This window comes from Phalacrocorax aristotelis, chromosome 3 (assembly GCF_949628215.1).
Source record: "Phalacrocorax aristotelis chromosome 3, bGulAri2.1, whole genome shotgun sequence".
Lineage (NCBI taxonomy): Eukaryota > Metazoa > Chordata > Aves > Suliformes > Phalacrocoracidae > Phalacrocorax > Phalacrocorax aristotelis.
Window position 1 is genome coordinate 32,715,179 of NC_134278.1, and position 24,139 is coordinate 32,739,317.

A 24,139-nucleotide genomic window follows, 5' to 3' on the forward strand; every position below is an offset into this window, starting at 1 on the left:
GGGTGTGACGTCATGTGCCTGTGACGGCGGTGTTCTCTCTTTAGTTAGCCCGTGGCTCCTGTCCTGATTTGGCGTGTCCCGCTATCGGCATAGTGAACAACAGTGAGGGGCTGGTAGCCAGGGCCTCGCCACGCAGGGACTGCCTGCCGCGTTACTTTGTGACGCCAGAGAGGCGCGGCCGGCGGGGAGAGGTGACAAGAGCACCTCCCACGCCCGGGGCTCACCGCCGTCCCGCGACCGAGTTCGGCGGTCGGGGAGGGAGGCAGAAACGGGGGTATTAGGGTGCATCAGGGTGACCCCTTCATCCCTCTGGGTGGGCAGGCGCGGAGTGTGGGTGAGCGGCCACCTGCTGCGGCCGGGCGCCCTCATTCCCTGCTCCCGCGTGGGGTTTGCCTGCCCGTCCCCTCCCGGAGCCGGGAGGCAGGGCAACGCTCGGTCCCTGGGGGCTCCCGCTTATCGGGCAGCGGGAGAGGAAAAGGGGGCTTGGGGAAAGGTAGAAGGTGCACTAAGAGTTGTCGAGCACTTCCAGTTTTATGATTGTTGCTTTTCTCCGTAAAAGTACCTAAAATAATTCCCTACGTCCCGTACAGCTTCCTAAAGGCGCCTGGCAGGTGTGCAGGCTTTGCTGGCGCTTCGTACCCCCGCGGACTCACGTGGAGACATTTTCGCGGGGGGGGGGGGGGGGGGAGGAAAAGGAGGGGCAGCCTGTGAATGTCAAGGTGCGCACGAGTTTGGGTGGGTGGAGCCTTGCCCAGCGGCCGCGAGGGCTGCGTTCATGAGGGGAGCGCGGCGGGTGGGGGAGTCGTGCACCCCAATGCCGTGGCCCAGGGCTTGACTTTACCGCGAGGGGGCTGAGGAGCGGGGGGGGTGGGGGTCGCTGGGAGGCTCGTGCCCTCGAGCGCGGTGGGTGGTCTCACCCTGGAGCAACCCCCGCCTCTGGGAGCTTTGGGGTCCGGTGGTGCTCAGGGAGCTCGTAGCCTTCAGCATGTGGTTTGGTGGCGCGGGGAGTGGGAGCGGGCTTAATCCTCAATTTGCTGTGAGTGCTTCGTGCAGGTGAGGTGCCTGGGAGTGCCCGGGGGGTGTGGGTTGCTGTTTGGTGCATGGGCAGCTTGGGTGAAAACGTGCACGAGCTTTATTAGTTCATCGGCATCGGTACAAGAGGCTCACAAAGCTGCCGGAAGGGACCTGCCATGGCACAGGGGTGGCCACGTTCTCGTCCTGAAGCAGTAGGTGCCTCCGCTATGTTTCCGTTTGCTGTGAGAGCAAAGGTACTCGTGTGCCAAGACCTTGTTGAGATTCGGGCTGTTCCATAGCCTTGTGAGAAGGGACAGTTTGGGGCCGGGGGAGCGCGGCCCGGGCATGGCAAGCTTCCAGCTGCTGTGAGGCCACTGTGGGTGATGGGCTTGTGGTGGCAACAGTGCTCGTGAGCTAAGTGGTGAGGTAGCTTAGAGGCCAGGTGAGAGGTGGGACTTCTCATGGGCTCATAGCCTTGAGAGAAGTTATCTCCTGGTGAAAGGGTTGTGAGAGCCTCACCCCAGGCAGATTTTAGTCTTTGCTGAGCTTCAATTTATTACGAGGGCTGTGTTTGAGACAGTACTATATCCAGGACATCTGAGCTGTGTGTTTGGGTGGACTCATTCTCTCAGGAGAAGGTATCTGGCAATGTATGTGGTGGAACAGCTTTGTCATGATGTGGCTGACATCTTTGGGCTTCAGCTTACTGTGAAAGGGTTGTGATGGCGCTCACAAGCTACACATGACGTGGTTGCGGGTGGCAGGAGTTTAGATAGGCTTGCATCTTTGCAAGAAGTGACCTGTGTTTGGGAGAACAGGAGAATGGGAAGCTTCCCCTTAGAGCAGTGGACACATGCTGTACTTTTCTGTTTGTTGTCAGGGCAGTGTGGAGGGCCCTGGCACGTGGCAGCATTCATGAACCAAGTGATGATGGAGTTGAGAAGGGTCCTGGAGAGCTTGTAAACCTTGGAGGTAGCTACCTGCAGGGGGTATGTTTGCTCATGGATGGAAACTTTGCTTGTAGGGGCAAATACATTTACCATGTGGTAACTTACTGTGAAGGCAGTGCAGGTGGAAGCAGAGTGCAGTGGTTTCTCACAAGCTGCCTGGATGGTTGGTTGGTCACAGGTGTAGTTTTTAGGTGAGCTTGTAGCATTGTAAGAAAGGGCCTGCTGGTAGAGAGAGACATGTTGTTTGGAAGGCTGTTTCTGGAGGGGCAGGAGCTTATGGTGGGTTTCCATTTGGTGTGAAGTTGCAGGCAGGTGGCTGTGTAATGGCCGTGGTGCTCATGAGCCAAGTGAAGGATAGTTCATGGCAATCTAGGTGGGCTTGTAGTTTGATGAAAAAAGGAGCAGAACTATAATTAGTTATAGGTCATTAAGCAGATAACTATATTGTGTATGTACTCTTAGATTTTTCTAATATATATTAATGTTACTATGTATCCATTATCTCCACCACAGAAAATATTTCCTTGGATGTCATTACTATTAAATATGTATATTATAATTCAAAATCGCTCTAGAACCCATGAAAAATTAAAAACTTAAAGAACAGCATTAAAAATAAACTATTCCCAAGTGGGAAGGGAAGTAATTTGCCCTTGGAGTATATAAAGATTTTATGTTTTGTACAGCACCGAATAACTTATCAATAAAATATTGAAATGCCAAACATCAGAGACCCGTAACTAGTTAAGAATTAAGGCTGCTGTAAAAAAAAAATCAAAAAAGAAATGCTATAGCTAGGTCCTACCACAAATCTTTTTGTTTTGACTGAAATGGTTACATAAATATTTAACTTGCTTTAGTAAATAAGCCATAAGAGTAACTTCAGTGTGATCAAAAATCTTTTCCATTCTAAACAGTTAGGAGTTTGTGGTTTAATGAACAGTTTTTAAAAAAAAAATATATATTTCTTACTAGCAGAAAAACACGATCTTCGAGTCTTTTATTAAAATCTTCCTATATTTTTGCACTAAACGGTAATTTTGAAGAAATTAGCACTGCTAATCCATTCCTATTTGGTAAAAATGGTTGCTAGCCTAGGAACAGGCAAGGTTTTCAAGGTTTCAGTTTTAAAAAATTTCATGTCCCTGTGTGTAAAATGATTACTGTAATTCATAGTTTAAAGGAAGAACTTTAAAACTTTAAAAGTTTTTGTCAGAATGGAAGTAATGTGTTTATGTACAGTGTAGGCAAAATGGAAGTTCAATGCTATGTTACCACTAGCCATCTGAATATTTTTTCTTTATTCCCTAAAATTCAGTATTTATAAATTCACAACATTGCATCCCTTATTCTAATTAAATCAGCAAATCGTTTTCTGAAGAATGATCTACAAACAGAATTCAGAGGATCAACTTCATGTTTTTTACTGGTTGCGTGGGACACTGCAGGTGTCAAGTACATGCAAAAACGTAAAAAACACCACAGTTTAATAGCAAAGTTAGTATTTTTTAAAATTATTCAAATAGTGACCTTTCTCCTCTGTCTTGTGCCAATGTAAGTCCCATAAACTTCAGTCTTAAAAATGGTGTTCAGTTACATGTTGACTTTTGTGATTTCTTTCAGAGACAGAATTTTCATCCCGTGTTTATTATTGGTGAGGAACCTAAGACTAACATTTTTTTCATGGCTGTATTCACACAGCTCTGCCTGTAAGAGAGTGCTTATGGATAAATTTGAGGTCAGATTTCTGAGTATTCACAATGTCATTGCTGGGACCACCCCTGAGGATACGTTGGTTGGATATTTCCTGGCGTACCAGGGCTATGTTTGTCTTTCACAGTCACTGTAGGGCAGCTACTGTTTGTAGTGCCCAAGTCTACCTGCACTTCAGTCAATTGTGTCGTTACATCGTGAGCAACTACAGAACAAAAATCCATAGGGCGCATTGGTCATTAAGACTGACTAATGAGAAACCATAGGCCAAGAAATAAGAGATGAGCAATTGGTCACCAGCGCAGAAGAAACATCTCCACTCTGCACAAATAGAAGAGGAGGCCACAAGAATACGTGTATTTAATTTACATTTGTCTTTTCCTCTTCCACACTTCTTTGCTCTTACAAGCAAAAGCTTGTCATCAAGGTGCCACAACATGCAGCAAGATCAGTGAATGCACTAGAGAGTGGCAGTGGATAGAAGTACTTGTGTAGGGCATTGTGTATTGGGGTCACAGGGTGAGAACAGTACAAAAAGTGGGCCTGTACAAGAAGTACAAAAATGCTTTCTGAAAAGGTTCTGTTGGACATGTTTGTAGCTAGGGTTGATAACTGACTCTTTAAAAATTCTTGTTGTGCGTACTAAAAAAAATTAGGTACTTTAACAGATCATTGAGAGAATGTGTGAATGAAAATAGAATGAGTGTGTGTGAAGAGAATGCTGTTACGATATTCTGCAAAAACAAACCTGACGTGCATTGTGGCAGTAGCAGTCGTAGTGTGGAAAAGTAAAGAATGATGTCAGTGGCGTTCCCTAAATACCATCCTTGCCTTCCCAGGCAACATAGTTGCAGAGTGCCAAAAAAAAAAGGACTGCAAAAATTTAGTGTTATAAAGAAAAGAAAATTTAAAATAAATTTTAAATTTATATTGTTTATAAAATAAAATCTTTATCTAAAAAGAACCATTAAAGTAGTTCTTATGTATAGTGAGAAATATGTCCAAACTATTAAAAATGGCTTGGATGCTACTTAAGTAAATTCCACAAGTTTGTTGTTAATAATGTACTCACATGGTAAAAAGACAGAGAAAGAAGAGGAGTGGTATTGTAGAAATTAAAGTATATGAAACAAGATACAGCCTTCATTTTGACCAGGACAAGGGATTAGTATCATACTTGGACTAGATAGTGTACATACCAACAGGGAGCAGGTGCACCTTCTCGCCTGACTGAGCTGCTCTTGTCACCACTTGATAATCCCACAAATTTCAAGGGGGCTGAAAGTGTGTGGGCTAATGGCAATGCTGTATTTTAATATTCTCTGATTAACTCTGCTTTTCATTTTCTTTTTTTTTTTTCCTCATGTTAGAAAAGAAGATAATGAAGCTGGTTTTAGAACATGTCATGGTCTTGGACTTGAAGGTGTAATTATTCTTTGTGTTATGTGGCATAGGATCCAGTAAAACCTGTAAGCCCTGTGGCACAAAATGCACTGGACCTGGAATTGTGCGAGTACATGCATTCACCATTGGCAATAACTAATTTGGTGTTTTTTTTTTAAAGTCCTTAAACTTGTGCAAAGAAAATTGACTGTAACTTCTTGAACTTTCTTCTGTTTGATTTAATGCTGTAGTTCATTTACCATTCTGCAGACCAAACTAGTTTTCTGAGTTTGATTTGTCATACTGTATTATGTCAGTGCAGGCATCTTTCCTTCCATCGCTGTACTTCAGTGCTTACTTAGCCTTATTTAACCAATAGCGCAGCTTTGGTTTTCTTCTTAAGCACTGTTAAGAGTTAATTTTCATTCTATGAATAAGACTTTCCACTGTATCACACATAGCCAAAAAGAAAAACACGAATTGGAATCTGCCAGTCTGCATCCACAAAATTAACTTGGACATTATTTATCACTAGGTTAATAGAGAACATCATGATGTGTATTTTAGGTCTTTTCTCCGTGTATTGTTTTGTTATGCTAAAAGGTTACCTTGTTTCAAGCTCCTCAATCATTCTGATCTCTTCAGAGTGCTTGGCTTTAGTGCAGTCTGTCATTCCTTTTCACTGAGAGAAACCTCAATTTCCGTTTATCTTCTCTGATGATTACTGAATATCAATAGTTTGTACTGTTTTATCAGTGGCTCAACATTTACATGAAAAATAGGGACAATGCACAATTTTATGAACCTCACGGAAATACCAGTTTGACCTTAACTTGGTTTAAGTCAGCTCAGTTCTTATTTTGGGTAAGCGTAGGACAGAGAACAGTTTTCAAAAGAAGTACTGATGTCACACTGAGGAAGAACAAATGGTCCCATTGGGTTGGGAAAAAGGTTTTCTCAATATTTAGTGGAATTTAGGGAAAGCATATATATGAAGCAGGTGAGCATACATGGCTGTTCCTCCCAGTGTACCCATCACCACTGACAGGCTGTTCCTCAGGGAACCCAAGTCAAAGGTTGAATCATTTTTGAAGGCTAAAGATAGGCTTTCTGTGCCATCAGTTTCTCAAATAACTTTTTGTGTCTATTTATCATGTCATTCTTAACAATATTTTTAATAATAAGTTCCACAAAATAATTTATATAAATCAAATTTTACAGTGGATATACATAATAATTGATGTATTTAAAATGGATCATTCTCCTAGGCAAAGCCCAGTCCCTAGAACATGGGAATTTCTAACATGTGAAGAAAAACCTGGCATAGTTTGGGACTAGTAAACTCTTTATGAAAGCAGAGAACTGTCACAAGGTGCAGAGGAATAACTAATCTGTGCATTAAGTTGTGTTTTTTATTGCTGTAGTAGTATTGAAGAAGGAGAAAAGGGGTTTTTGTTGTTTTTTGATTTGCAGTAGAGGTCATCTTTTTAAAGGTTGTGACATGCTAAATAGTCATATGTTTAACTCAATAGAAATAGTTGAGTTAGAAATTTAGAATTAATCTGTGGAAGAATTTAGAGTAGCTGTTCTTTTAATACATTGCTAACAACTGCATATTAATATTTATGGAAGTTCTTTTCTGTTCTGTTTCTATTCTGTTCCTCAGTTTGTTTACTTCAACAAAAACCAGAATTTTATAAAAGGAATCTGAGGGCAGAAGAGGTGATTCATTTCTCCAAGAGATAAAAAGTGTAAGTCAGTAACATTTTCTTTAATGAGGGCGGTAAAAATGATTAAGAGCCTTCAAGGTCAATTTATTTCTAAAATGGTTTTTTTTGAAAAAAAAAAAAACCACAATAATTAAAAGCTGCTCTGTATGTAAATTGCAGTTCTGTATGAGCTGAAAAGAAAGAAAACAATGTGAACTTCCACAATAGAAACGTGTGAACATTCCCAGAACAAAAATGTGAACTGCTGTATATCCCTGAAACTTTCTGCTTGGTGTTTCCAGTCAGAATATAAAAGAGATTTCCCCAGTATTTTTCTCATGGTACTTGTCAAATAACAAACTGACTGTTTGATCATATTAGAACATTCAAAGAACTCTTTTCTGCATATTTGTCCTAAATTATTAGAGATAATTCTAGTCTTCTGTACATGGGAAAACTGCAACCAAGACATAAACTTGGAAGGAACATGTTTGGAGATTTTCCCAGGATGGACCAAGCAAACTAGATGGAGAGTGAGCAAAACAGTAGATTAAATTCTGATTCCCTGAATTAAATGGCAAAGCTGCCTGGAAGTTTAGCTTTTGACAAATCTTTAGAGGTAGTCAAAAAGGCAAATAATGTTAGTAATAGGAAGGGGATAGACAACCAAATAGTCATTACACTTCATGAACAGTGAGCTGTTTTGACGTCCATGTCAAAAAGAGATACAGAGTTTGAGATATTTTAGAGGAGGACGAGCATGAACAAAGTAAGGAATAGCTTCTGTGCACAGAAAAAAGTAAATAATTTGGAATCACCATCTTGGAAAAGATGCTGCTCAAGGAGAAATTACAGAATTTTAGAAGTTCGGACTGGCACAAGGAACAGTGAATAGACAACAATTTGTCATGCTCATAACAAGAAAATTGGGCACAAAGTACATTAACAAGCAGCAGACTTTGAAAAGGACTGCTTCACACAATTTAAAAAATAGATATCCTTACTTTAGGATGATTGAATACCAAGAGTATGCATATGTTAAAAATTAATAGGAAAAATTCATGGATGAGAGGTCTGTCAAGCAGTATTAAGCACTCTGATAGAGAAGCAACCTCCAGCTCAGAAGGTCCCTGAGCAGGGGAATGCCAGAATCAGGCAGGATTTGCAAGGGAAGCTTCTTCAGCTTTCCTGGTTTTCCAGAGGGTTTGCTGTTGGCACCGAAAGGTCAATATGGGAAGCTGCACAGTCTTTCAGTTGTTCCATTTAATATCTTTTAGTTAGTCCAGCTCGGTATTCCTCCTCTTAGGACATCAACAAAGGCTAGGTTTTTCATCATTTGATACAGTTAGAGGGTAATCTTCATGACGAAGGTGAATTTCTTCTGGCTCAGAAGACTGATTCAAAGCCATTTACATTATTTAAACCTAGCATATGGACTGCATAAAGAATCCTGAACATTAAAGACTGTCTAGCAGCACAGGAGAGGGTGATTTTATATTACAATGAATGGTTGAGCCTCATCTCTAAGACACAAAAGCCTTAAACCCGTAGTCAGGAGCACAGAGGATCCTTTTTGTTTCAAAATGAGAAAAAAGGTAGGCTTAATGCTTCTGTGTGAAAAGAAAGAATTGATGAATCTAATTTCCTCAGTTCAAGAAATACATTGACAAACTGGACGAAGTTCAGGGGAGGGTCACCAAGATGGCTGGGACTGGAGCACTTGCTTTGTGAGGAGAGGTGAAGAAGCTGGGCTTGTTCCACCTGGGGAAGAGATGGCTTTGGGGGCCCTAACAGCAGGCTGGCAAGGAGGCTGTTAGGATGATGGAGTCAGTGGTGCATGGGAGGAGGAGGGACAGCAGACATAAATTGAAATAAGAAAATCAGACTGGATATATGAAAAAAAAAAACAGTGTAAGGATAATTAAGCATTGGAGCAGATAGCCCAGATAGGTTTTGACACCTCACTTCTTGGAGGTTTACAAGACTTGACTGATAAAACCTTGAGCAATCTGCTCTGGATTCACCATGACACTGCTTTGAGCAGGAGGTTGAACAAGAAAGGTCCCAAGAGTCACTTTCTACCTGAACGAGTCAGTGATAAATGCCACTCACACAGCAACTGTATTTAGATAGAAGATAACATTTTGGAGAATGCAGAGGAAATCATTCTTCTCAGAAATTGCACCAGGAATTGAATAGTAGGGCAGTAACACAAAGCAATGTCACAGGGAAGAGAAATGGCATGAGATGATGGCTGCTGACTTTGAAGTTTTGTTACTTGGGCCTTTTTGATCAGTAGTGGCATAGCAGCAGTTACATCTGTAGTTTTGACTTCACAGAAGAGCAAATTATTTCACTTTCTGCCATTGCTATCCTTTCTTAAATGTATGATCTTTAACTATGTGGATCATGTATCACTTGGTTGTCAGCAAATATTGGATACAACCAAAAACTGATCTCTTTGCCTGTATCCTGAGACAAAAAAATCTTTAAACATGTAGAGTCAAAAGACACTGGGTATGTGCAAACTGTCCAGAGCGAGGCCTTTGTATGTACATAGTAAGGAGCAATCTCAGAGTCTTTATGCAATATTTTAAGTTTTGGTGTGTATAATGTATTATTTTACAAGGCCCAAAGGAATGCTAGGGCTTCAAGCTACTGCTAAGGTTTAATGTTCCCTGTCACCAGTAATAGAAACAGCAGAGATGGATACATGATGTAGTAACACCTTTTCTTCTGTGTCAGTGACAAGGATTTAGTTTAACATATTCTTCCTGTTTCATTTATTTTGTGCAAGTGAACTGCTTTCCTCTTTGGGTTGCAGCTGAATAATCATTATAGCAGGGGGGAAAAACACAGAGGCTAATTATACAGGAGGAGTGATGTGGAAACTCACCATTTTGTAATAGGTGATTCAAATAAATAAATTTTAGTAACTACAAAACACTGCAATCTGGATGTAAAAATGTAATTTGAGTGGCAGGAGTCCTCTTCCTCGGCGATTGGCATTTCGGGGGCATTTTCTTCTTTCACCCACCAGAGGGCTCCCATGGTGTAGTTCTCCAAAACTGTTCCCATGTGTATGCAGTTCCTAGGAGGTTTGCCAGGGATCTCAGTAAGAGCCAAATCTTCGAGTCCTCATTTTGAGGAATTTCTCATTTCCACAGAAGCTTTAGCATAGCAAGAACTTCAGGAGTTGGTTTGTAATATATGAGTGATTTTCATAGTGAAGTATGTATCACCTTTAAAGTAAATCCAATTTTTCAAACCTAAAATGGGTTGTTCCAAATCTTAATCTTTGTCGGTCAAGCTCTGCCAGTATTGATTGCGCCGTTGCTTTCCAAAGCATTCAAGCCTATAATTCAGTGCCATCATAAAAATTTCCATTTCTGTAGATATGCACAACTAGAGCATACCTAAATTTTTCTATTTCTTCACTGTTATATATTCAAGAATGAATCCTCTCCTGTTTCTGTATGACTAACTTATCTAAAATATTCTTCCCCATGTTTGCAACTGTAGCATTTCCATTCTGAACTCTGATGAACTTTGATATTCAAAAAGAGATGGAAAATCATATTAAATCTGGTCATATTGATCTTTTCACCTTCATCTTCCGGTCTTTGTTAGTCTCTTATTTGTGGCATGACAGACAAGCTAGTAAGAGTTTGTACAATCCTGTCTCTCTTTTATGTTCAGACCTCAGTGTCTATTATCATGCCTTTATTCCAGCAACCATTTTGTTCTGTTGTTGAAGTGCGCAGTTCATTTGCCAGTATCTGTCACCCTTTTTGACACAGCCTATTAAAATATGGCATATCCTTCGTAAGCCAGTCCACAGAGCCTTCATTCAGGTCTTAAAATATCCTTTACTACTAATTTTTGGTTTAATACATAGAGCGCCAAGCGACCAGTTAATGGCCATGAAAGTGATAATTTCGGAAATTTTTTTCTGCATCTTATTTATATCTCCCTTTTATAGAAAGAGTTAGTACATATTTCTATTAGTGTAGTTCTCATTTATCTTATTTTATTATTTCATATATTTTACATTGTGCTTTAATTTGATTAAGAAGTCTTCTGTAGTGAAATTACTTCTTTGCTTCTTACCACACGAGGTCTTCAAAACAGTAATACAGCACATGTAGTAATTTAATGTTTTATCTAATAAGCAAATGCAAATCAAGTTGTACTATTTTGGATTATTAAATCTTACAATCCTTTCTAATATTTACTAAAAAGTGATACAGATGGTATTTTTTGGTGCGAAATATTAGAAATGTGCAGGTTTTGTATAGAATGATGCAAGGCAGGTATTCACTTAAATAATTATATATTTGTACTTATTTTATGTGTATATTTGCTTTTATATTAAAAATAAACTTTCCACTCCTGTTTTTTCACTGTGTTATCATTTGCTTTCTTATAGTTGCCAAAGACAAAAGCACCATGAGAAATTTTGCCCTGTTTAAGGGAACTGTTTGCTAGAATGCACTTAATGTCTCCAAAGTTTTAACCAGAGGAAAGAGGCAATGCACAAAAGAATCAGGTGCACAGGTCATACCTGTTTGCAGAGGTGAAGGACATAAGACATTTCACAAGGCATGTTTTCAGTCACTCAGAGAAGAAAAACTCTGTTGGGAACCTGCTATGAAGAAGAGTTAAAAATGTACCGAAATGAGCTGAAAGCCAAATTATTGTTTGTTCCATGTTGGCTACATAACAGATGTATTTGCTCTACAGTCTGCAGAGAATTTGCTTTCCATGTCAGTGTACTTGTTATTACAGGAGGGTATTTTATGGCATGGAACTCGTCTTTGATCATCATGCAGAGGTCTTCAGGACACCTAATAGCAGCCTTCCAACACATAGGAGGAGATAATCAAGAAAGATGAAGCTGAGCTGTTTGGCAGTACGTGATGGGAAGATGGCAGTGGGCGGAAGTGGAAATGAGAGGTTCTTACTGGATATGACAAGAAACCTCTTCACCATGAGGACAGTCGAGCAGTGGAGCAGGTTGCCTGGAGAGGTTGTAGTCTCCCTTGTCGGAGGCTTTCAAGAGCTGACTTTTTGCAGCTACACTGCTATTTTGGTAGCATACCATTACCAGTATGCTTACCCTGGTAAAGTAATTCCGTTGTAGATGTTGCTTAAATTGCTCCTTCCCTTACCTGGTTTCATCAGTTGTTTGTTTTCAGTTTGTTTGTTATACTATGTATCAGTTCAACTTCATCATGTTTGGGCATAGTCTCCGCTGTGTGGACTCTGATTGCTGGTCATTTAGCAGGTATGTATGTTTCACCTTGTTTTCTACAGCAACAACTTACACTTGCTAATCTTTCAGGAATTAGTTTAGTTTTACTTCTTTATACTTTTAAATAGTATATTCAGTATTTGTGATATTTCTAGCATTTTATAAGGTTTTTAAAAAATATTTTCCAGTGTATGAGCATTTATACTATGATTGTTATTACATTCACCATCATCTTTGCTCAGGTGCAGTTTTACACTGATCCCCTTTGATGCCCTAGCTGTTGAAGATAAAATTAGACAGGTTTTATTCCATTTGTTGGGTTTTAGTTTTACTGACTTTTGGTATCATTCAAACAAATAACGTGCTACACCGGTGCATTGAAAGTTTGAGCACTTAATTTAAACACACCTGACATCCATGGGTAGACTTAAATAAATCTAAAGCATTAATTTTTGTTGTTACTAGCTATTTTCTCCTTCACAACAGGCACTCTGTAGATATATCTATACTGGTTTATGAGGGCCTCCATGCGACTGCTGTTAGAATCGGACTGTTTATGGACATAAAGCAGGTCTGCAAGCGCGGGCTTGGTATACCTCCTTGGATGAGAGAGAGCAGGTCTGATTGGTACTAATGACTAATCAAGTAGTTATGAAATATAAGCAGTTACAAGTTAGGCACGGCATTGCTAAGCAACTTCAAAACTCGTTTCAGTTCTACTTTTTCCATTCCAATTTTCAAAAAAAAAAGTTCTTACATGTACTTAGAACATTCCCTTAAAATTTGGAGATTTCTCAGCTGGCTCACTGCAAAACTGTCACATTACCTCTAAATAAACATCCTTAAACTAAGCACTGGGCTTTGCTTTCCTCAGCTGGAAAACACTGTGAATAGCTTGCCTTTGACATGAAATGATTGAGTAGGAAATAATTGTATGTCCATTTTGTAGGGTCATTTAGATTGCCCAGGAAAAAGGTAATACAGTAACATCAAATGTAAGGTTACACCTGTAGGAGTAAATATGGGCAGGCCTGAGCTTACTGAGCGGTATGCAGCATTTTGGAAAGCTGTAACTCTTGAAGAGGGGTAATGATAGCTGTGGTGGCTTAAAAAAGGTGGGGTTTAACAGAAAGAAATACTAAGTAGCTGTAATACAGCCGTGTTACTGCTTTTTATGGTATAACTATGCCATTATCTTCTACCATCCAAGCATCCTGCTTTCTAGTTGATGTCAGTGAGCAGGAATGGTTCCAGAAAAAAATCTCAAAACAAACAGAAAAACCACTAGGAAACCACACTGTTTTGTAGTGAAAAAAAGATAAAACAAAGGTCCTTGATCCATCTTTGTTATTTAGGAGAGGAGTTGAGGATACCCTAAGTCTGTACATGGAAATAAGACTTCTGATACCATAAATATATTTAACAGATAAAGGCATATCATAATCCAAAGGCTGAAGGCTGAAGCTAGATAAATTGAGAAAAAACAAGGCACGTGAAAAAAAAAAATCACATAAATATGTTTACGTATGCAACTATTAGCCTAGGTGTAGAATCTAGTAGAATCTTTATAATTTCATATATTTAAAATTAGATCATGTTTTTCAAAAAGAGGTAGTACAGCTCACCTATAAATTAGGAATTTGCTAGAAATGACTGAATATCATTTTATTGTCTAGATTATGAAAGGTATCAGGCAAAGTAGTTGTGACAATTATTATTACATCAGGAAGGAAAGAAGCTGCTAAAAGAGAACCCTCTGCTGTCCCCTGAAGGAGAACAGAATCTTCTCTGGAAGTAGTTTAGTGTGCCTATGTGCTGGTTTTGGCTGAGAAGGGGTTAATTCTCCTCACTGTGGGGTCGGCTACCTTTCCAGCTTCCCGCGTTCTGCCTCGTGGTGGGGGGGGGGGGCTGGGAGGGGCGGGGCCGTGGTGGGGGCAGCTGACTCCGACTGGCCAATGGCAGGTTCATTCCATACCACGTGACACCGTGACCAGTATATGAAGGGGGGGGGGGCAGTTGCGGCTCGGGAGCGGCGCAGCGGCGGGTCGGTGGGCGGCTGCGGCGCATGCGGTTTGTTCCGGCGGTTCGTTTCCCCTCTCCCTTCCCCCCTCCCCCGGGCTTTGCGCCTCTCGTTGTTCTCCTTTCCATTGCATTTCTGTTGTTGTTTCTTTTAATTTTTATTATCAAACTGTTCTTCTCCCAACCCATGAGCGTTACCCTTCTGATTCTCTCCCCCATCTACCGGTGGGGGAGTGAGCGAGCGGCTGCGTGGGGCTGAGCTGCCGCTAAACCACGACAGCCTAGATGGACAATGTCTTCTCTGGACATGGTCCTGGGCACCTGGCTTTAGGTGGCCCTATTTGAGCAGAGCGGTCACAGCAGATGATGTTCAGAGGACCTGTCCAACCTCAGCTATTCTGTGAAAAGCTTTAACAGTATCAGGCTGGAACAGGGAGAGAATAAACAAGTGTGAAGCATGAAGCTATAGTCAAAGAAGGCTTCTTGCAGCAAAATGAAGATCCTAGCCCAAGTCCCAGTGATGACAGTTAGGAAGAGACTTTGTGAGAGACCTGGTGGACTCTGAAACGCAAGTAGCAACTGAAAGCTGCAAAATTTTCAGAAAACGTGATGGAAAGACTTATCCTGCAAAGGTACAGTGGAGGGTGAGTAGATACTTTTTCAAACCTTTTGATTTAAACTATTTCACCTAATTTAGCTGAGCTACTTCTACTTTGGTAAAGCTTGTGTAAAGTCTGTGTTTAGGTATGAGAAATCTTTAATTTGATAAACGGCAGAGTAATGTGCAGGTAGCTCCACTTCACATACTTGGTTGACACACAGTCAGGTGCAGAAATCATGGCCTTGAAAACACGGTGACAGTAACAAAGCCTCATTCAAAATGTGCTGAAAAAAGGGCATGGGTTTCCTCTTGTTAGTTTGGTTTTTTTCATGTCATTTAGCTATCTTTCAATTGCAGCTGGAAAAAGATGTCATTTAATCTCTGTAGGTAGCTGACTACATTACCAGTGGCCTGTCTGGATGTCCTAGATCAGGAACTCCAGCAACCAGTGCAGGAGAAGAAAACACACATAGTGAGAGCTGGAAAGGGATAAGAAAGCAAACCAGAGAGAAGAACTTCAACCATACTAAAAAACCCCCACTGTATTAACTGCAGCCATACCGTTGCAGACTGTTATAATCCAGTTGAGAAGCTAGTGAAATCTTAGCTTTTAAATAATACTTTTTCTAGTCTCTGGGTCACAAAAAGTTGTGGTCTTTGTTACTGTTCAAGTTACGCTGTTACCACTAAATACAGGACAACCTATGATCCACGAAAGCCTTTCTGCAAGAACTATCATTCCGGTATATTTATTTCTTCTTGTCTCCTTCCTGAGGATGACAAGAAGTGTTGATAATACTTCCTGTTTAGAGTGAAATCTGGCTTGATTGAGGTCTCTGATACTCCTAGCTCACAGCAACAGCAACTAAAGAGAGGTCATAGAAACCAGTTGTGAAATCCTGGCCCAGCTGAAGTTTATAGCAAAGCATACACTGAATTCAGTGAAGGCAAAATTTCACTGTAAATAAAATAACTTGCCAATTCTTCCCCTGATCTGCAGAAAGACAGAAGCATTTTACTTGCTCTAGTTCTTTCATTCATTCTTTATAGTGGGAGCCTAGAGTTGAATTATACAGTAGTGGTCTCTCACAGGCAACAGGAGAGAGAATGACCCTGTACTAAGAAAGAAAATCTGAAAGCAGAGGGCAAGGTCATTAACGGAACTGGTATCAGTCCTGTAGGAGAAAGTTTGTTTCTGAAGAAAGAGTAAGAAAAGGAATGAAAAAAATTACTGAAGGATTATTGAAGATGTTTAAATATGTTTTCGCTTAAGTTAACCATAGTGACTTCTTTTTGTTTTTAGTGTTACTTAATTAGAAATTAAGTCGATGAAGCTATTTTCAGGGCTTTTTCTCATTGTATTATTTTAATAATGAAGTATATTTATTTAATTTTTTTTCCTGTGTTGTAGTGTTTTTGTTCCTAATGTTGATAGGTTTTTAGTAAATCATTGTTAAAGGCACTTCTCAACTATCTCAAGGTTATGAAGACATTTTAATAAATATTTTGGCTTCAGAGAAAACAGGGTAAATACTACTGCAATATGGAGGGAGAGGGTGAAACTTATGGCCTGGTTTTGTATTTCTTAGGCATCACAGCCTACTCCTTGGCTACATCAGAAAAGTAAAATCAAATCCTCAATTCACTCTGATATATAGTTTAATGTCCATGCCCACTTACACATGTGGAATGAACTGTATAATGATATTTCACTGTTACCTCAATTTGCTGTTAAACAGAAAAACTTACAGAACTCTAAAATTGATAACATCTAAAAGAACTGCCTTGCATGATAATCAATGTCGAAAGATTAAGTGAATCAGATTTGATTAACATTAGTTTGTGATTCTTTAACGAAGAGATGAAAAGGAATCCAGCCCAATCCATTTGGCTGCTCTTAAGTCAAAAGATACCCTGGTATCTTAATTCTAGCTTCTGTTTCTTTCATTACATCTTAATGCCTCAGTTTCTGACTGTCATACCAATAAACAGTTCAAAGACAGAGTAGAAATAAATCACTAAATTAATTTGCTTTATTTTTTAGATATTTTAGCTCACATAGGTGAGCAGTGATGGCCTCCCATGGGCTAAATAGCAACGTTATCTTTCCTGTCTCCTACCTCTTTTCTTTGTCTGGGTTTCCTTGCCTTGCCTCTCCAGCCTAGAGACAAACTGTCACCATGCAGGCAAGGCAAAGGAGTTTGGTGGGACAGTGTGTTTGAACTCAGTATAATGGCAACGGCATAGGCTGAGAAGCATTTAAAACTTCTGAACCAACATGAAGGAAAATACAGGAAGGTAGGGATCTGAGCAGTTACAACTACCTGTCTGTACTCCCTGCAACCATCTAGAATATAAGCAGAGGACACTATTCTACAAATATTAAAATTTATCTTTAACGTTCTGATAAAATCACAGGAGTGGAAGTCATCCACTGAAAATACTGCCTATAATTTTATCATCTCTTAGATGATAAAATTCAATTATATTTAAAAAGGATATGCACACCTTTCTGTAAGCCAAGGTAAGTTTGTGTTAATAAAACTGTTGAGGACAGCTGTTCTGGAATGTAAATGGAAAGGGTTACAGGGATATAACAGAAAATTCTTACTTAATCATGTCTGTTAGAGGCAGTGCATGTGGAATATTCATTTAAGTCCTCTGTACATAGGATTTGACTCATTTAATTAAAAATGCAGACTTACATTGGTTTAAGCCGGTCCCATTTACTTTGTGAACAATTTACATAATTGTAAAAATGTGTTGTAGTAGTGTAGGTCATTTTTGTAGTTAATTTTTAGCCATAAAAAGAATATAAATATTTCTAAGTATTTAAGGCTCTTATCTAAAGGCATCTAAAAGCTGTACTGGTCCTACTAAACAAATTTAAATAAATTTTTTGGATGTCCACAGATTCTATAAAACCTTTAACCAAGCACAGGTTCAGTTCAGAAACTTAGCTGTCAGGTCAAAGTTAGGAATACTGTCACTCTCAAATCAAGGAAAAGAGATGTTTGCAGAGAACAGTTAATCCCAAAACTGGATTTCCCAAGGGAAATTACGCCCTTAATTTAGACATCTTGGGTGCCTCACATAACATGACTTGCATTCAGGTTTCACCATGCTTGCTGTTTGGTTACATCTGCACACAGGAACATAACTCAGTTCTGAGATTCCCTTGGCCTAAACTAACTGAATCTGCTTAAAGCTGGATTTAAACTCATGTTTAAATTGCTTTTGGTTTATTAACTCTGTGGTCTTCACACTGCAGACACATGCCAAATCAAGTGATTATGTGTAGTCCTTTGACCTCCCATAATTCCACAAGTGTGCTTGGACATAGACAGCTTCTTCCTCGGTGCACTGGGAACATTCCTCCAGCACTTTGCCATGCTCTACCACAGGCAGCCATGGGATACACTCAGACATCCCACTGATTAATGAAGTAAAGCTCAGTACTAAGGAGGATGCTGAAGAAGGCTTGCCAGCTTTGTCATTTGTAACTAGGCTAGTCTAATTTGGCATTCAAACCTAGGTGCTGATTGCAAGCAATACTTCTATGGGGAACGTAAACCCTGTGTGAAGTCAAATATCAGCCTTATCACAGAATCACAGAATGGTAGGGGTTGGAAAGGGACCTCTGGAGATCATCTTGTCCGACCCCCTGCTTGAGCAGGCACACCTAGAGCAGGGGGCACAGGAATGCATCCAGGTGGGTTTTGAATGTCTCCAGGGAAGGAGACTCCACACCCTCCCTGGGCAGCCTGTTCCACTGCTCTGTCACCCTCACAGCAAAGATGATTTTTCTCATGTTTAAGTGGAACTTCCTGTGTCCCAACTTGTGCCCATTGCCCCTTGTCCTGTCATTGGGCACCACTGAAAAGAGCCTAGTCCCATTGTCCTGACACCCACCCTTTAGATATTTATAGATATTTATGAAATGCAAGCTCTTGTTTTCTGTCATGTATTCTTCTACTTACAGGCATTCTATGGTTAGCGTAGTCTTTTTTTTCTTACTCCTGTCAACAGGCTTAGTTTATTCAGTTTCAGCCTCTTTTTCTAATTTTATTCTCCAACAGTCATATCTTCTGTTAAAATAAATTTTAATGTTCCCTAAAGACGAGTGAAGTATCTGTATCATATGTACAGTTTCTTAAAGAAATAACCTCTATTCTAAGTTCTGGAAATGGGAAAATATTTTAATACAAGATACAAGCTCAACGTTGCTGATGAATGTCTGAGCAAGTTGGTCCTAAAACAGTTTGAGTTCTTAGACCTTTTTTGTTTTGTTTTTAAGAATCTGGCCTTATAGTTTTAAGACACGAACCAAAGTTACTTCTTCCCAAATAGGTATGAAGGCACATCAAGCTATAATTATTCACACTGAAAAGATTTGGATGAGTACAATTTTATTACATAATATTTTGTATCTTCATGAAAAGTATTTTCCCCCTTGTGCACAAGCAGGACCTAAGTTTGTATTCTTCTCTGAATACAGCCTGATAACATCTCAGCAATGTAGTTACCTTCAGTACAATTTGTATTTTTGACCTAAGGTTATCTTCCTACCATAAGTTTTATGATTAAGTACATTCTTTGCTATGTATCAATATCAGATACTACTGCTCTAATAATCATAGATTATATCAGCTGATTTAGACATGAACACTAAATGCATTTCAATAATTTTGCACCTGAAAATATACCCTCACTAAATAGTTGCAGGATGCCACTTCAAGTTGTTAGAACGTAGTTGTTTCCAGCACTAATAATTGGTTCCAGCACAATTATTCAATGACTAATTGGCAAGATTAAGTACTCAGTTAAAATAACCAACAGGATATATCTGGATTCCGCTTATCAGGAAAGGGAAGAAACCAGAGCAGTTCCTGGCTACTCCAAGCTTCATCAAAATGGCACGTTCATGCTAAATTGCTTGGCCTTGCTCCAAAATTAAATTCATCCATCATGTCCAAACCACATTTGACATGCCAAAAATAAACAATTTGGAGCTTGATGCAAATGTTATGCTTGATACACTACACAGCTACATTTGTTTTAAGAACCTTCCATTTATATAAATGTTAGCCTTTCTAGGAGCTAGTGTTTGATTTTTGCATTCCTAGTAAACAGTAAAATTTATTTGAATTGCAGTGCAAAAACATACAAATAGTCATGCAAACACAGTCTGATAGATTCTTCTTTTCAACTGTCATTTTCTATTAGTGCACAAATTCCTCAGCTCCCAAAAATACATATATATATATATATGCAGCGTGACGTAGGATGTTGACTTGCAATGTGTATAAGTCAGTAGGCTGTTTTAGAGGGCACGTAACAGCTAGGCTTTTTTTGCATGTACCTCTGTCTCACTTCTAGCTGCAGCCTTTAGACGGTATTGAATTTAGAGTTCTTTTAAACCTGAGATCACGACTAGATAGCTCTAGGCAGACATCAAACTTACATAAATCTGTCAAATTACCGACTTAGAAGTCTAATGTTGGTTGAACCCTCATAATATTTACTCCTAGATGAAAGGCAAATAAAGTACGTCGATGCAGAGATACAGATTAAATACACACTTAATTTGACTTCCCCGATTATTGTGCCTATTTATTCAGCAATAAATATGTATAAAATATTTGTCATTTTATTATTTCATTTTTATGTTGCATGACAGTGTTGAAATTGAGCATTAAAATAACATAACAGTAATTAGTTCTGCATGAATACTGGGTGTGTTAATGTAATTGTAGCTACTACGTTGATAAAACTGATGGTTGAATATATCAATTAGTCTTGCAGAGGCAAATTTATAGAAGTTACTTTCTGAAAATCTGACACTGTTCATAACTGAACCTAAAAGTGGTTTAGTTATCATTGTAGTATTCTGGTTTTAAATAAAATGTGGTCAAATTAGCTGGACAGAAAGGGCACAACAGTAGGAGACACTGGTTAATACTGAGACTTGTAAATTCTTAGGCGTATTTGTTACAATTTAAAATGGAATTTTAACTGATGTTTCTTGGACTATCTATGCTTTGTCTTTCTGAAGCTTAAAAAACCCAAACAGAATATTCAGCCTTTTGATCTAAAATAAAGTTGCCCTTTAAGCCTGAAGGGTTTATGCAGCCTAGTCTATTTGTAGGTATCAGCAAAGGTTAAGATCCTTTCCTTTGCACCTCACCTTCCTTTTTCTAATATTTGCATTGTACAAAGTTTAGATTAACGTAGTTCACTGCTTTATAGATGTTTTCAGATTGTGTGTAGGATTTTAGCGTATTCATACCAAAGTATTGGGCAAACACCTGTAACTCCCAGCACAGCTACCTAAAACCTGGCTTTCATCTTTTCATTATGTGTAATGACTTTTAAAGACATGGGTACTTAAGTCTAACACAAGCCAGATGATATGCTTTGACTTGGTTTGGAAAACCACCTTTCAGCTTTTCTCATCCCTAATCAGCTGTTTGACCATGTACTTTTTTCTCATACAGTACAAAAGCCACCAAAAGGCACATATTTCTTGCATTACAGGTAGGATGGATTCCATATGAAAGAAAGAAGAGAAAGAAAAACAGTGGTAAATGTTCAGATTTTTTTTGTCATTGTGTATTTCTTCGTGTTATTCATGAAACAATAGAACATGTGGCAAGCTGTTTGTAGTATGGCAGTATCGTTATATACATGCATTTGTCTATCCATAGGAAGATAAAGTATGCTTTTTAATAGATTACAGACATACACATACACATTTTGACACTATTAATCTTAGCATTGTTTCTCTATGCCTGAACTGGACTGATGTTTTACTGAACTCTACAAATCCAGCACTATTTCAGGTTTGAATAACTTGAATTTTTGTACTAACATTTTAAAGAGTAGTATATGCACAGAGATGTATTTTTCTGGAATGGTTATGAATACTTTACAAATTATATGATACAGCTGTTGACACGTTTGCAACTGGTAAATATAAGCAATATATCCAGACATTGATTTATTTACTTTGAAATGTATATATTTTTGGATTAAAATGTCATTAGTAAACATATGAAATGTATTAGGACCAGATAGCACTAAACATTATGAATGACACAGCTCTGCATTATTTTTGTGGGATTGGGATTATTCGTGCGATTGGAATTGGAGATGAAGTATGGATTTTTTTTGTGCTGTACCATTATATTTATTAGTATTCAGTTATTGAGACATGTTATAAAGTGTCAAAGGGTGGGGAAAATGTCTGAGGCAAGACAACTAATACCACAGAAGTATAGCAGTAAGGATTCTCTCTGCATCTTTCTGACGGTTATTTTGGCCCCTTTAACTGAAAATCGGAGTGCTTCCTAAGTATTCAGAAAAAGAAGTAGCAGTTGGGTTTTTGCTGCTTTTCCTCTCCTGTAGAAGAAATGAAGCAACACCCAGCTTTTGTGTTGGCTTTGCTGCTTAGGAGTGCTTAGTGTGTGTGCACATGCATGTAAATAATTCCTTTTTGACGTAGTTTTTGCCAAAGTTCCCTCACTGGAGTGACATTTTTGCCCCATTTCCATCAGTGTTAAAATTTCCATTAACTTCCCCAAGGCTGGGATTCCACCTGTTTTGTCTAAATTCATTATAGTTCCGTTAATGTATTTAAAAGCATTTATATTTTAATTGCTTCAGCGGAATGCAGTTGTCATGACCGGCAGATCTCGCAGAGGGCAGAAAGGATCATCTGGCAAGAAACCATTCCTCATAAGGGCTTATACAACGGAACAGAAATACTAAGCTCTGCATTCAGTGAGAAATAGCGTGGTAAGGGGTGTTTCAAATTAATCTCCGTTTAAAAAATTATTTTCAAGTAGAATACTGCTGCTTTGGAAGAGTTTTGTCAAAGTTTACAGCTTCATTCCTGCATATGCGTTGTCATAAGCAACACAAGTTAAAAATGTGGGTCTAACGAGATGGAGGCAAATCTGTTAGCACTGCACAGACATGAGTGAATTATGCTACTTGGCTGGTTTGGATATCTAATCGTGCCGAAAAAGAAACAAAGGTTGAAAGTGAGCGTCGACAAGAAAGAAAAATTTTCTACAAAAAATAAGTCTGTCCCTTTGCCCCCCGATTCTCTCACCTTTTCCCCCTGTATCTTGCCTGCAACTGCAGTTGCAGTAAAACCTGTTCAGAAGTTCACCCTTGGCACAGGAGGTAGAACATGCTCTGCACGTCTGTGCTAAGTATGGTTACAAACTTGAATTTCTCTCTTTTCTGCTTCTTGGTGTATTCGCCTTGGCTCTTGCCTGGATCTGGGTCTAATCCTGTCTTCTGTGTAAAAGTAAGTGCTTTAGCTAAACTCTGAGATAGCTGGAAAACTGTGTTACTGCAAAGATAGAGGGATGTCATCCATCTCCTGCAGATGCTTCAGCTCATATCATCAGGTTTTTTCAGTACTTCCCAGATACAAAGGAGATGAGACGATGTATAGACCATGTTTTCTCTGGAGTGTACCAGTAACTGTTTGCAGGTGAACAAGAGTGCAGGTGGTTGGGATTTCCAAGCTGTTTATGGTAACAGAGATGTTTTGCCAGTCGTGGCTTTGCTTCTTACATTGCAGGAGGCAGAGAGAAAAGATGCGGTTTTGGCTCATGACAGAAGTTTGTAAACAGTAAGGTTTTCTTTGTTCCCAATTTTCATGTCAATAGACGTTCAAGACTATTCATTAATGTGAACAGTGCTGTCCATAAATATGTATGGTGGCAGTCCCTAATGGCAAGGTCCTCAAATCATATAAATCAGTGTAATTCCTTTGATTTATGTGGACTGGCATAATCCTGTTTAGTTGAAGATCTCGGCCAGAGTACAGGAAGTGTATGTGTTAGCCAGGGGAGGTTGTAGTAGTTTCTAACTCTTACTGCTTTCATATGGATGTGGAGTGTTTTGAAGTTGACAGGGTCCAAATAAAGTATTTTTAGTTTTCTATTTGCAGTGTCAATATCTCGGTAAGTGGAACAACGTCCTTGGTTTAGGGGTCATGTTTCATTATTGCTTCGTAGGAAATGAAGACTCAGTTTGGATCTGGACTTCTGAGCAATACCGAAACTTTGAGGGACAGAAATGTTTCTTTAAAGGATGAACTGATTGTGCGTGCAAAGTGTTATGAAATCAAAATGTTTAGCTAATTCAGAACTTATATTCATTGAAATTAATAAGACTTTATATTCATGTAACAGAGCTGAATCCAGATATTTCGGGCATGTAAAATGAAGTAAAACAAAAACACTTTAAGAATTTTGTAGCTTGAAAGAGCAATGAGAAATACAGTTCTCTTCAAATCAAAAAAGATAATGCCCTTCACTAGGAACAGGGCTTTTACAAAGGGTCTTTCAACTGAGGATCTTGCAACTCTGCTTGAAACACTGAATTAGGGCTCAACACTGAAGCATGTATCAAATGAACAGTCTGAAGGGGAAGGGAGCGCTCCCATGATTTGTCAGTCTAGGACTGGGCTCTTACG

General features: G+C 39.3%; 1 long non-coding RNA gene across 1 annotated transcript; it reads left to right on the top strand.

Moving 5' to 3' along the window:
* The first annotated feature begins 56 nt into the window (after nt 1-56).
* Nucleotides 57-12,876, top strand: LOC142055734 (uncharacterized). The gene is made up of 3 exons (XR_012660018.1): nt 57-191; nt 6,727-6,811; nt 11,199-12,876. It is a non-coding gene; the product is annotated as an uncharacterized LOC142055734 (long non-coding RNA).
* Nucleotides 12,877-24,139: the final 11,263 nt, after the last annotated feature.